Source organism: Bufo gargarizans, chromosome 2 (genome assembly GCF_014858855.1).
Source record: "Bufo gargarizans isolate SCDJY-AF-19 chromosome 2, ASM1485885v1, whole genome shotgun sequence".
In the NCBI taxonomy this organism is placed as follows: Eukaryota; Metazoa; Chordata; class Amphibia; order Anura; family Bufonidae; genus Bufo; species Bufo gargarizans.
In genome coordinates this window covers 605,533,876-605,547,091 of record NC_058081.1, presented here as the reverse complement: position 1 = coordinate 605,547,091, position 13,216 = coordinate 605,533,876, and the positions used below count along the sequence as shown (strand labels likewise).

Here is a 13,216-nt window from a genome sequence, read left to right as displayed (position 1 = left end):
CCCCCAAACATATGAGTTTCAGAATGGCCTGCTGACGTTTACCCCGGGCTGTGCTGAAGTTGGTGGTGAAGGTGTGTGGCTGACTGGATGAGCAGGTGGAAGAAGAGGAGGAGGAAGCCGAGAAGGAGGAGGTGGCAACAGGAGGCAAAGAATGTTGCCCTGCGATCCTTGGCGGCGGCAGGACGTGCGCCAAACAGCTCTCCGCCTGGGGCCCAGCTGCCACTACATTTACCCAGTGTGCAGTTAGGGAGATATAGCGTCCCTGGCCGTGCTTACTGGTCCACGTATCTGTGGTTAGGTGGACCTTGCTACAGATGGCGTTGCGCAGTGCACACTTGATTTTATCGGATACTTGGTTGTGCAGGGAAGGCACGGCTCTCTTGGAGAAGTAGTGCCGGCTGGGAACAACATACTGTGGGACAGCAAGCGACATGAGCTGTTTGAAGCTGTCTGTGTCCACCAGCCTAAATGACAGCATTTCATAGGCCAGTAGTTTAGAAATGCTGGCATTCAGGGCCAGGGATCGAGGGTGGCTAGGTGGGAATTTACGCTTTCTATCAAATGTTTGTGAGATGGAGAGCTGAACGCTGGCGTGTGACATGGTTGAGACGCTTGGTGACGGAGGTGGTGGTGGTGGTGTTGGTGGTACATCCCCTGTTTGCTGGGCGGCAGGTGCCAACGTTCCTCCAGAGGCGGAGGAAGAGGCCGAGGCGGCAGCAGCAGAATAGGCCGAGGCGGCAGCAGCAGAAGAGGTAGCAGGGGGAGCCTGAGTGACTTCCTTGGTTTTAAGGTGTTTACTCCACTGCAGTTCATGCTTTGCATGCAGGTGCCTGGTCATGCAGGTTGTGCTCAGGTTCAGAACGTTAATGCCTCGCTTCAGGCTCTGATGGCACAGCGTGCAAACCACTCGGGTCTTGTCGTCAGCACATTGTTTGAAGAAGTGCCATGCCAGGGAACTCCTTGAAGCTGCCTTTGGGGTGCTCGGTCCCAGATGGCGGCGGTCAGTAGCAGGCGGAGTCTCTTGGCGGCGGGTGTTCTGCTTTTGCCCACTGCTCCCTCTTTTGCTACGCTGTTGGCTCGGTCTCACCACTGCCTCTTCCTCCGAACTGTGAAAGTCAGTGGCACGACCTTCATTCCATGTGGGGTCTAGGACCTCATCGTCCCCTGCATCGTCTTCCACCCAGTCTTGATCCCTGACCTCCTGTTCAGTCTGCACACTGCAGAAAGACGCAGCAGTTGGCACCTGTGTTTCGTCATCATCAGAGACATGCTGAGGTGGTATTCCCATGTCCTCATCATCAGGAAACATAAGTGGTTGTGCGTCAGTGCATTCTATGTCTTTCACCGCTGGGGAAGGGCTAGGTGGATGCCCTTGGGAAACCCTGCCAGCGGAGTCTTCAAACAGCATAAGAGACTGCTGCATAACTTGAGGCTGAGACAGTTTCCCTGGTATGCATGGGGGTGATGTGACAGACTGATGGGGTTGGTTTTCAGGCGCCATCTGTGCGCTTTCTGCAGAAGACTGGGTGGGAGATAATGTGAACGTGCTGGATCCACTGTCGGCCACCCAATTGACTAATGCCTGTACCTGCTCAGGCCTTACCATCCTTAGAACGGCATTGGGCCCCACCATATATCGCTGTAAATTCTGGCGGCTACTGGGACCTGAGGTAGTTGGTACACTAGGACGTGTGGATGTGGCAGAACGGCCACGTCCTCTCCCAGCACCAGAGGGTCCACTAACACCACCACGACCATGTCCACGTCCGCGTCCCTTACTAGATGTTTTTCTCATTGTTATGGTTCACCACAACAACAAATATATTATTTGGCCCAATGTATTGTATTCAAATTCAGCGGGATATAAATTTGAGGCCTAGTATTTAGGCGCTGGGTGACCGGTATGGATTTAGTGACAGAATTAGACTTGGAAATGCACAGAAGCGTGTGTGTGAAGTTATTCTGAATGACCCTATGTGCACCTTCAATATTATATACCCTTTTAGGGATAGATTTCAAATAGCTCTGATATAGCAGAAACCACTAAATTATGAAATTGCTAAATTGGGAATTGTACTTCAACCCAGAACAAAAAATGTGCTTTGACGGACACTAAATATCTTGCCCAGCAACAACAGTACAGCGGTGGGTAACGAGAGATTTAGAGGGATTTAAATTTGAGGCCTAGTATTTAGGCGCTGGGTCACCGGTATGGATTTAGTGACAGAATTAGACTTGGAAATGCACAGAAGCGTGTGTGTGAAGTTATTCTGAATGACCCTATGTGCACCTTCAATATTATATACCCTTTTAGGGATAGATTTCAAATAGCTCTGATATAGCAGAAACCACTAAATTATGAAATTGCTAAATTGGGAATTGTACTTCAACCCAGAACAAAAAATGTGCTTTGACGGACACTAAATATCTTGCCCAGCAACAACAGTACAGCGGTGGGTAACGAGAGATTTAGAGGGATTTAAATTTGAGGCCTAGTATTTAGGCGCTGGGTGACAGGTATGGGTTTAGTGACAGAATTAGACTTGAAAATACACAGTAGCGGGTGTGTGTGAAGTTATTCTGAATGACCCAATGTGCACCTTCAATATTATATACCCTTTTTGGGATAGATTTCAAATAGCTCTGATATAGCAGGAACCACTAAATTATGAAATTGCTAAATTGGGAATTGTACTTCAACCCAGAACAAAAAATGTGCTTTGACGGACACTAAATATCTTGCCCAGCAACAACAGTACAGCGGTGGGTAACGAGAGATTTAGAGGGATTTAAATTTGAGGCCTAGTATTTAGGCGCTGGGTCACCGGTATGGATTTAGTGACAGAATTAGACTTGGAAATGCACAGAAGCGTGTGTGTGAAGTTATTCTGAATGACCCTATGTGCACCTTCAATATTATATACCCTTTTAGGGATAGATTTCAAATAGCTCTGATATAGCAGAAACCACTAAATTATGAAATTGCTAAATTGGGAATTGTACTTCAACCCAGAACAAAAAATGTGCTTTGACGGACACTAAATATCTTGCCCAGCAACAACAGTACAGCGGTGGGTAACGAGAGATTTAGAGGGATTTAAATTTGAGGCCTAGTATTTAGGCGCTGGGTCACCGGTATGGATTTAGTGACAGAATTAGACTTGGAAATGCACAGAAGCGTGTGTGTGAAGTTATTCTGAATGACCCTATGTGCACCTTCAATATTATATACCCTTTTAGGGATAGATTTCAAATAGCTCTGATATAGCAGAAACCACTAAATTATGAAATTGCTAAATTGGGAATTGTACTTCAACCCAGAACAAAAAATGTGCTTTGACGGACACTAAATATCTTGCCCAGCAACAACAGTACAGTGGTGGGTAACGAGAGATTTAGAGGGATTTAAATTTGAGGCCTAGTATTTAGGCGCTGGGTCACCGGTATGGATTTAGTGACAGAATTAGACTTGGAAATGCACAGAAGCGTGTGTGTGAAGTTATTCTGAATGACCCTATGTGCACCTTCAATATTATATACCCTTTTAGGGATAGATTTCAAATAGCTCTGATATAGCAGAAACCACTAAATTATGAAATTGCTAAATTGGGAATTGTACTTCAACCCAGAACAAAAAATGTGCTTTGACGGACACTAAATATCTTGCCCAGCAACAACAGTACACCGGTGGGTAACGAGAGATTTAGAGGGAATTAAATTTGAGGCCTAGTATTTAGGCGCTGGGTCACCGGTATGGATTTAGTGACAGAATTAGACTTGGAAATACACAGTAGCGGGTGTGTGTGAAGTTATTCTGAATGACCCTATGTGCACCTTCAATATTATATACCCTTTTAGGGATAGATTTCAAATAGCTCTGATATAGCAGAAACCACTAAATTATGAAATTGCTAAATTGGGAATTGTACTTCAACCCAGAACAAAAAATGTGCTTTGACGGACACTAAATATCTTGCCCAGCAACAACAGTACAGCGGTGGGTAACGAGAGATTTAGAGGGAATTAAATTTGAGGCCTAGTATTTAGGCGCTGGGTCACCGGTATGGATTTAGTGACAGAATTAGACTTGGAAATGCACAGAAGCGTGTGTGTGAAGTTATTCTGAATGACCCTATGTGCACCTTCAATATTATATACCCTTTTTGGGATAGATTTCAAATAGCTCTGATATAGCAGGAACCACTAAATTATGAAATTGCTAAATTGGGAATTGTACTTCAACCCAGAACAAAAAATGTGCTTTGACGGGCACTAAATAACTTTCCCAGCTACAACAGGACAACGGTAACGAGAGATTTAGAGGGATTTAAATTTGAGGCCTAGTATTTAGGCGCTGGGTGACAGGTATGGGTTTAGTGACAGAATTAGACTTGGAAATACACAGTAGCGGGTGTGTGTGAAGTTATTCTGAATGACCCTATGTGCACCTTCAATATTATATACCCTTTTAGGGATAGATTTCAAATAGCTCTGATATAGCAGAAACCACTAAATTATGAAATTGCTAAATTGGGAATTGTACTTCAACCCAGAACAAAAAATGTGCTTTGACGGACACTAAATATCTTGCCCAGCAACAACAGTACAGCGGTGGGTAACGAGAGATTTAGAGGGAATTAAATTTGAGGCCTAGTATTTAGGCGCTGGGTCACCGGTATGGATTTAGTGACAGAATTAGACTTGGAAATACACAGTAGCGGGTGTGTGTGAAGTTACTCTGAATGACCCTATGTGCACCTTCAATATTATATACCCTTTTTGGGATAGATTTCAAAGAGCTCTGATATAGCAGGAACCACTAAATTATGAAATTGCTAAATTGGGAATTGTATTTCAACCCAGAACAAGAAATGTGCTTGAACGGACACTAAATAACTCGCCCAGCTACAGCACTAGGGACAGATTTAGCTGGATATAAATTTGAGGCCTAGTATTTAGGCGCTGGGTGACCGGTATGGATTTAGTGACAGAATTAGACTGGGATATGGCCAAAAAATGAACAGACTATTGCTGGTTAAATGCACTTGGTGTGACAGCTTCACCCTGATGTAGGCTTTAGCCAAAAAACAACCACACCATTGAGGGTTAAATGCACTTGGTGACAGGCGCAGCTTGCCCCTGATTTTGTATATGGCCAAAAAATGAACAGACTATTGCTGGTTAAATGCACTTGGTGTGACAGCTTCACCCTGATGTAGGCTTTAGCCAAAAAACAACCACACCATTGAGGGTTAAATGCACTTGGTGACAGGCGCAGCTTGCCCCTGATTTTGTATATGGCCAAAAAATGAACAGACTATTGCTGGTTAAATGCACTTGGTGTGACAGCTTCACCCTGATGTAGGCTTTAGCCAAAAAACAACCACACCATTGAGGGTTAAATGCACTTGGTGACAGGCGCAGCTTGCCCCTGATTTTGTATATGGCCAAAAAATGAACAGACTATTGCTGGTTAAATGCACTTGGTGTGACAGCTTCACCCTGATGTAGGCTTTAGCCAAAAAACAACCACACCATTGAGGGTTAAATGCACTTGGTCGCAGCTTGTGCTGGCGCACCACAAGACACAAAATGGCCGCCGATCACCCCAGAAAAATGAGACTGACAAACGGTCTGTGCAGCCTAAAAACAGTGAGCAATTGAGGATCAGCAGCTCAATGATCCACAGCTGCAGATCGATCAGTTAATCAAGTCCTTTGGAGGAGTTAATCTGCCTAATCTCGCCCTACTGTCGCAGCCGCAACCTCTCCCTACGCTAATCAGAGCAGAGTGACGGGCGGCGCTATGTGACTCCAGCTTAAATAGAGGCTGGGTCACATGGTGCTCTGGCCAATCACAGCCATGCCAATAGTAGGCATGGCTGTGATGGCCTCTTGGGGCAAGTAGTATGACGCTTGTTGATTGGCTGCTTTGCAGCCTTTCAAAAAGCGCCAAGAAAGCGTCACAAAAGCGCGAAGAAAGCGACGAACACCGAACCCGAACCCGGACTTTTACGAAAATGTCCGGGTTCGGGTCCGTGTCACGGACACCCCAAAATTCGGTACGAACCCGAACTATACAGTTCGAGTTCGCTCATCCCTAATTATCATACATATAATGCTCCAATTTCTGATCTCTCCCGGACAGTGTGATGATTAGATGGCTCTAGTTTTATTACATGCTGTGGAGTATTATACTTTCATTTGCCATCCATGTCAAGTATGAGATATGTCCCAGACGCCCGCTAAAAATATAATTCTGGTGACAAATGGGTCATCAATAGTAACTTAGTAGGGACAAGCACAGGACTTTCATTGGCAAGATTTCGAGCTTGTGATTTCTCAATGAAAAACTGCTCCAGTTTCCAATGTTACGTAGGCTGCATACAAATAAGCACAAGCTTCAAGGGCACACGCTAATCTCACAACTTCTTCTCAACTAGTTAAACAGATGCAAATGTCTACGAGGGTTTCTGTGACATGTTATTCATCCTCAGAAGAGGTTTCTTTTAACCTAATTTCCCCTAAAGACTTCTATTTGGATGACAGGAAAATTAGACTGAATAAGCATGGAGGCTACCATCATCATGCTCATAGACTCTGGGCAGGGACTGACATAAAAAATCTCTTGTAAAAGGGGAAACTTTTTGATTTGATAGATTGACTGACGGAAGAAAAAGAGCAGGTAGGCGACACTTGACAAAGTTTTCTTCAATCAGGCCTCAGCTTGATGCTGACTAATTACACTGTAATGGTATTTATATGCTGCCGGCACTGGGAGAAATTACCTGACAGCACATCAATATTAATGCTGTATCTTGCATGTAAATGGCCTAGCACATCTCCTGCTCAAGATCCCCACAGCAGTAGCACTCGAGGGGAGTACCGCACTTAATGAAAGAGACCAAAAGACAAGAAGAATACTCCCCTTGTTGCAAAAGTTCAACCTCGTGTGTACAAACCTGAGGAAATGTCACACACGGGCTGGACAATCCTCTGATTAGGACTATTTCTAAGAAGTAGTGTGTAGGCATTAGGGTGGCCAGATGTTTTAGGCCGGACAGTCTATTTTCCTGACTCCCTGTCCTCCGTCCGGCGCGAGGCCTGAACGGACGCTGGGGTGTCCTCCTTTTCTGTGGCTCCATGCTCAGACAGCAGCATTGCGCTGCAGCCACAAACTGACTGAATGAGGAGTTCTCTCACCCACAGTCAATCACTGCATCAAGCCGACATCTTGCTTTGTAACTGGTCTGATGTAAGGTATTCACTCTCTGCTGAGTCAATTCAGTGGTGAGTGAATAGCTTGCACCATCACATTCAGCCGGGGCGTCGCTCTAGTGTCTGACTGAAGGAGAGACAAGCAAGCAGGGCCCACACTCAGCTCACCTTAAGGTCTTAGGAGGTAAGGATGGTCTGAAGATGTAAGTCAGGTGGTTGTAGATGTAAGAGTGTCAGTTGCTCTGCTACCTCTTTTCTTGGTGGCACTGTTTCTGCCAGAGGGGGCATGGCTTAGTGGGATTGGTGGACATGGCTTAACATGGAAAAGTGTGGCCTATGATGTCCTTCTTTTTGGGGTCATGCAAGTGGCCACCCTAGTGGACGTTCCTGACATTACTAAGTTCTATAATGCTCCACCCCAACCAAGGCGTGATGAAGGGGACTATAATTTCTATCCATGTTCTATCGGACTGCACCACTATACCACACACACCCATTAAGTAAATTTACATTTCAGTTTTTTCATCATGGATCATTGGTCTGTGCTAAGAAACGCAAGGCATGCCCCATTCTTGTCAGTGTTCTGCCTAAGACTCATTCTTTCAAACGAATGGGTGCAGGAAAGGACACATCCAGGCATTACATAAACATCCAGATACATCATTTTCTGCATTTAAATGCATTTTTTTTTCACCATATACAGCTATGACATTGCATATGTCATATGTAATAAATGTCATAGGTGAGGATCACTGGGAACCCCCTGTTCCCAGGAACTGGGGTGCTCACTTGTCTCTATACCTGTTATTGTCATGCTTCGGTATGGGAGGGAAACACCACACTGAGCATAGGAGGGAAGGGGAAACAGGGAATTAGGCCTGAGAACTAGGGAAGGAAGGTGGACACCTCCTAGTAAAAACCCTAACCAAAATCCTGACATGAACAGACCCCAAAGGTAGGCGAGTTCATACGCAGGAATACCTAGAGTCCTATCTAGCCCTATAGGATCCTGGTACTAAAGGCAGGGACGAGACTACCTGTTCCTCCACAACAGAACAGGAGTCTACCTCAGGCCTAATACAAACAATAGGGAAATGCAACACACAGAACCCAAACAAAATACAAAAGGGAAGGGAAGGACTTAACTTCAAAGAGTCTATGGAAGCACCCGGGTCTCAGCCGAGATCCAACCACAAACTATCCACAGGCACAGAAGCTATAAAACGAACAGCATAGTGGGAGAAGCAACTAAAAATAAGGAAGGTTAAATGACCACATAAGCAACACCTGGAGGCAAGGGGTGTGGCCATTACCAGAAACAACACAGACTCCTATTGATCCACAAGAAAAAACAGTCAGATCAAACTACGCGTTGCCAGTATCCTGCCACTCACTGTCGCCGGAACGTCTGTATGTCTTGGTACGTCCGTGACAGTCATCTTCAATAGAAATTGACCATGCATGAGGCACAACATATCCATTACAAACATAGCGCCCTTACTCTGGGAACAGTGAAGATCTCGGTATTAAGACCCAGACATCATTAAGAACATATTAATATGCTACAAATGTGTAGGAAACCCCTTTAAGGTAAACAATTTAAAGAGGTGTCCCATATGGACATTTATGGCATATCCACAAGATATGTCATAAATGTCTGATAGGTGCAGGTCCCACCTTTGGGAGAATGGGGTCATGTCTTACAAACGGAGAGACAGCCACACATGTGCAGGTCCTTCGTGGCTGCACAAGCCAGGGACCCACTTGCAAGAAAGCAGCGTCTCCCAGTGGTGGATATGTCATAAATGCACAGATGGGAGTACCTCTTTAAGGGTTCAGTGTGCTTGAACTACTGATGTATGTGATCAATGGCATTTTCTAGGAATATGCTATGGCCGTGCATTCATTTGGAATGGTGTGCTACATGTAGGCCATATTCACACTATGCAATGCAGATATAATGCAATGCAGTGAAATATGCAGTCAGATTATGCAGCAAAATGTACACAAACTGCTGCAAAGGAGGAGTGGAGTAGCTACATATGGCAACCAATGAGGTTTACACTTATACTGGTTTATATTTTTGAACTGCATTTTATATCTTTAATGTAATATATCCTGTTCATTTGCAGTTATTTCAATAAATCTGCACTGCGGAAAGGGTTAATGTACTGTCAGCTAAGGCTACTTTCACACTAGCGTATTTGCTGGATCCGGCAGTGTTCAGCAAAAACGCTTCTGTTACCGATAACACAACCATATGCATCCGTTACGAACGGATCCGGTTGTATTATCTTTAATATAGCCAAGACGGATCTGTCATGAACTCAATTGAAAGTCAATGGGGGACGGATCCGTGCTGCGGTTTGCTCTCCGGTATGAGAACGGAACTGAATGCATTTTGGAGTATTCTGTTCAGTTACGTTTTGTCCCCATTGACAATGAATAGGGACATAAAGGAAGCATTTTTTTCCGTATTGAGACCCTATGACAGATCTCAATACCGGAAAATATTAACGCTAGTGTGAAAGTAGCCTAATACTGAGAGACTTTGGGACTTTCTATGTAAGTTAGAAATCTCCCACTAGTTTAGCTCTGTCGTTTATATCTGAAGATTAGTTTATATTTGGAAAAAACGAGTAGTCATTTGCATAGACTTGTATTGAAACTTAATGCAAGCACATGCAAATTTCAACAGTGTTTCTGTTAGGACCGGGCACAGTCACTACAGCAATGGGGGATTGGTAAGGTGGGTAAAAGTTCTGTTATTTTTTTGCCCTGCAAAAGTTTTTTCTTGCCCTAGAGTACCTGTTTAAATATCAGCAACAATGTATCATATTGCACACATTTTTAGGCCCAAATTGCACCAAATAATGAAAAAGTAGACGTCTAATATACAGGCAGGAACCAGACAGATATTTTCTGCAGCAGTTTATTAATGCACATTTTTTTCCCAGAGGAACATTTATGACACAAAGAGGGACAGAGGGAATTAGGTAAAAAAGAGGGACATTTGGGAGACATGCTAGTGGTCTGCAGACCAGTGTTTAGTACTAGAGACTCTGCCAGACTGCATGAGTGACCAGAAAAAGACACTGAGATGGGGATCCTGGGCCACAAATCCATGGTTACCTGCCCTTTGACCAGGGATCCTGCCAGACAACTGAGCCACAGACCCTAAGCCACCAGCCCACTGGCCAGGGTACCTTCTAAGACAGAGAGAGAAGAGCAGCTAACTCAAGCCTTTCATCAGGACAAACCCTTCTAATGCCAGACAGAAGACTGGAGAAGCTATTTCAGTGCATTACCTATACCAGTGATGGCAAACTTTTTAGAAACCGAGTGCCCAAACTGCAACCCAAAACCCACTTATTTATTGCAAAGTACCAACACAATACTACAATCCAATATAGTATATCTTTCATGTACTTTATCATTTAGCTGTAATAGCCGGCCTACATTCAGTGCGCTGCCTGCGCTGTTCATAGAGCGCCCTGCGCTGATGAATGGCAGGAAAAGTCTAAGCCACATTGGTACACCATAGACTTTTTTCCAGGGTGCGGGTGCCCTCAGAGAGGGCTCTGAGTGCCGCCTCTGGCACGCTTGCCAGAGGTTCGCCACCACTTACCTATACTGTTTTGCACTTGAAATCTTCCAGTAAAGAAGCACACTGGTTTACTTCAGACCATCACACCCTGACTCTCTGAACCTATTTCCCATTGGGGTGCATCACGCCTTACCATCCCATCCAGAGAGAAGCAAGACGTGGTGACACCTCAATGGTTTGTATTGTTGCCACCGCCCTAAACCTGGCCACTGTTACGGCCACTGGAAATTTCCATCATATTTGAATGAGGCTTTAATAGCATAAATGTGCATTTCACAAGTTTGTATCATCTCAGAAACAGCATTTCTCAGGAATTGCCTTTTTGGGTTTTCTCCAGGTTCTCTGGTTTCTCCCACACTCTATAAACATACAGATTGGTTAACTGGCTTCCTAGGAAATTATTGCTAATGTGTACAAGATAGAGAGATTAGACTGTGAGGCCTGCTAATGACAAGGCATGACAATCTCTATACAGAGCTATAGAAGCAACAACATATTTCAAAAACTGAATAATTCATGATGTGTTTATGAGGCGATTTCTGAACAATGGCTTTAGGATCGTACTACCAGAGCCTGTGTAGACGGGGCAGCCAGCCAGCAGGTCAGAGAAGCCTGTCAGGGTTTTACAATTCTGGTTTACCAATATTTGTTTCCTGTGCTAAAACATGACCCTAACCACAGTATGCCTGGCTGTCTGGACTGTGGCTTTCATGCTTTGTAAGATAATGCACAAGTCATCCTGCATGTAATAGGAAAACCACTTACTGAACATACATTACAACAGCTATAGGTAATAATAACTTTTTTTTTTGTAACCACTGGCAATTAATAATAGTCTATACATTGTACAGTACATGCAGCAACTTTAAATCTAAATAGATCTGCAGACAAACTTCGACTTTATTCACATGGCTATGTCTGATTTTCCATCAACAAAAATGGATAGTGCACGGATGGCTTCCATGTGTATTCCATTTTTTTTTCTCACTCCCAGACTTGCAAGTCTGATTTGCAAAAATGGACCAGAATAAGGTCTGCACAGAATTTGTTGGATTAGTGGGCCTTTGTGTTTTTAAAACCGACAGGACAAGGAAGAGAAAAACAGCTGTGTGAATAAGCCCTAATGTTTACTCATGAAGGCGCATTGTACTCATGTTTGGCAGTACATCTTCCTAATATAATACCTGGACCGTTTTTTTTTTTTATCTGAATCAAACTTATAATATCATATGGACCACAAAGTTTGCAAAAGATAGAGTGAGCAGTGAATGCTTATTCCATATCTACTGTAAATCTACCAGTTTAACAACAGTGTTAAAACCACTGACTGTACAACAGTAAAATAAAGAGGAACGAAGTTCTTTAAATTCACCTTTGGCCATAAACCCTAGTTTTATGTCCCTTGGAACTAAGTGTTCATAAATTAGGCTTTAACTGGGGGAGATCCCTGCACCTGTTTATTTAGACAAGTTAATGTTAGAAGAAACAGTGGCGTGTTCTGCACAAGCATCCAAAAATGATGTAAACATGGACAGGTGCAGAACGTCTGCCTGTATTTATACACACAATAGTGTTAATTTTAGAAGAAACAATGGCTTGTTCTGAATGAGCCTGGAAAAATTCTCCATTTTATTTGGGAGCAGCAGCAGTAGTTTTGGAAAGGGTTAGGTGTGTGCGACCAGTCCCCTATTCACTCTCTATGCAAAGCTTTCCCTGATAAAACTCTAAAATCTCCTCAATTATATCTCCAATTCTCTCCCTATAGTGTACCTATAGGGACCCTAGTAAATGGTTTGTGTCTGCGACTCTCTGGCCGACACAGCCATAACACATCCTATTACAGTATTACAAAATAGTGCCTGTCTCATTCTTAGCAGAAGGACTTGGCTGAATACTGCCCCCTAATTGGCTGATAAGGCCTGTTAGCCTCTTAGAAAATCAATGCAAGCCACGGCCCCCCCCCCCCCCCCCCCCCACTCCCAGGGTTATGTGATCCTTCATCTTCTTCCTTCTTCTTGTTTTCCCCACTGATTTACACAATAAAATGAGGCTGGGTGCTTTTTTTTTCACGATTCATCTGAAACTTGTTGCCAAAACTTTAGATTTGTTCGGCAGACACTTTTTTGTGAATTTTGTAATAAATCTGATTAATTTAGAGTAGACTTGCTCATCTCTACCCTTAAAACTTTAATGCCCAAGGTAACGCCCTCCAGTTGTCGCTTCATTTGCACAGTTTAACAGCAAAGCATTAATATAACAAATCAAAGTCATAGATACCTTTCTGGAGAATTATGTAATGGGACTGATCAGAGCATCAGTAATATCCTCTTGAAATCTGATAAAAGAAAATAATTTGATCAGCTTGAGATAGCATCACACCATAACATTTATA

General features: G+C 43.8%; 1 protein-coding gene across 5 annotated transcripts in view; it reads right to left on the bottom strand.

The window, feature by feature from the left end:
• PKNOX2 (PBX/knotted 1 homeobox 2) overlaps positions 1–13,216 on the bottom strand; it is a 293,301-nt gene that overhangs the window by 174,412 nt on the left and 105,673 nt on the right. For all 5 annotated transcript variants that reach the window (XM_044281991.1, XM_044281995.1, XM_044281996.1 and 2 more), the window contains exon 2: positions 13,102–13,159. The gene's annotated coding sequence lies outside the window, so the exon portion shown is untranslated. The remainder of the gene's footprint in view (positions 1–13,101; positions 13,160–13,216) is intronic.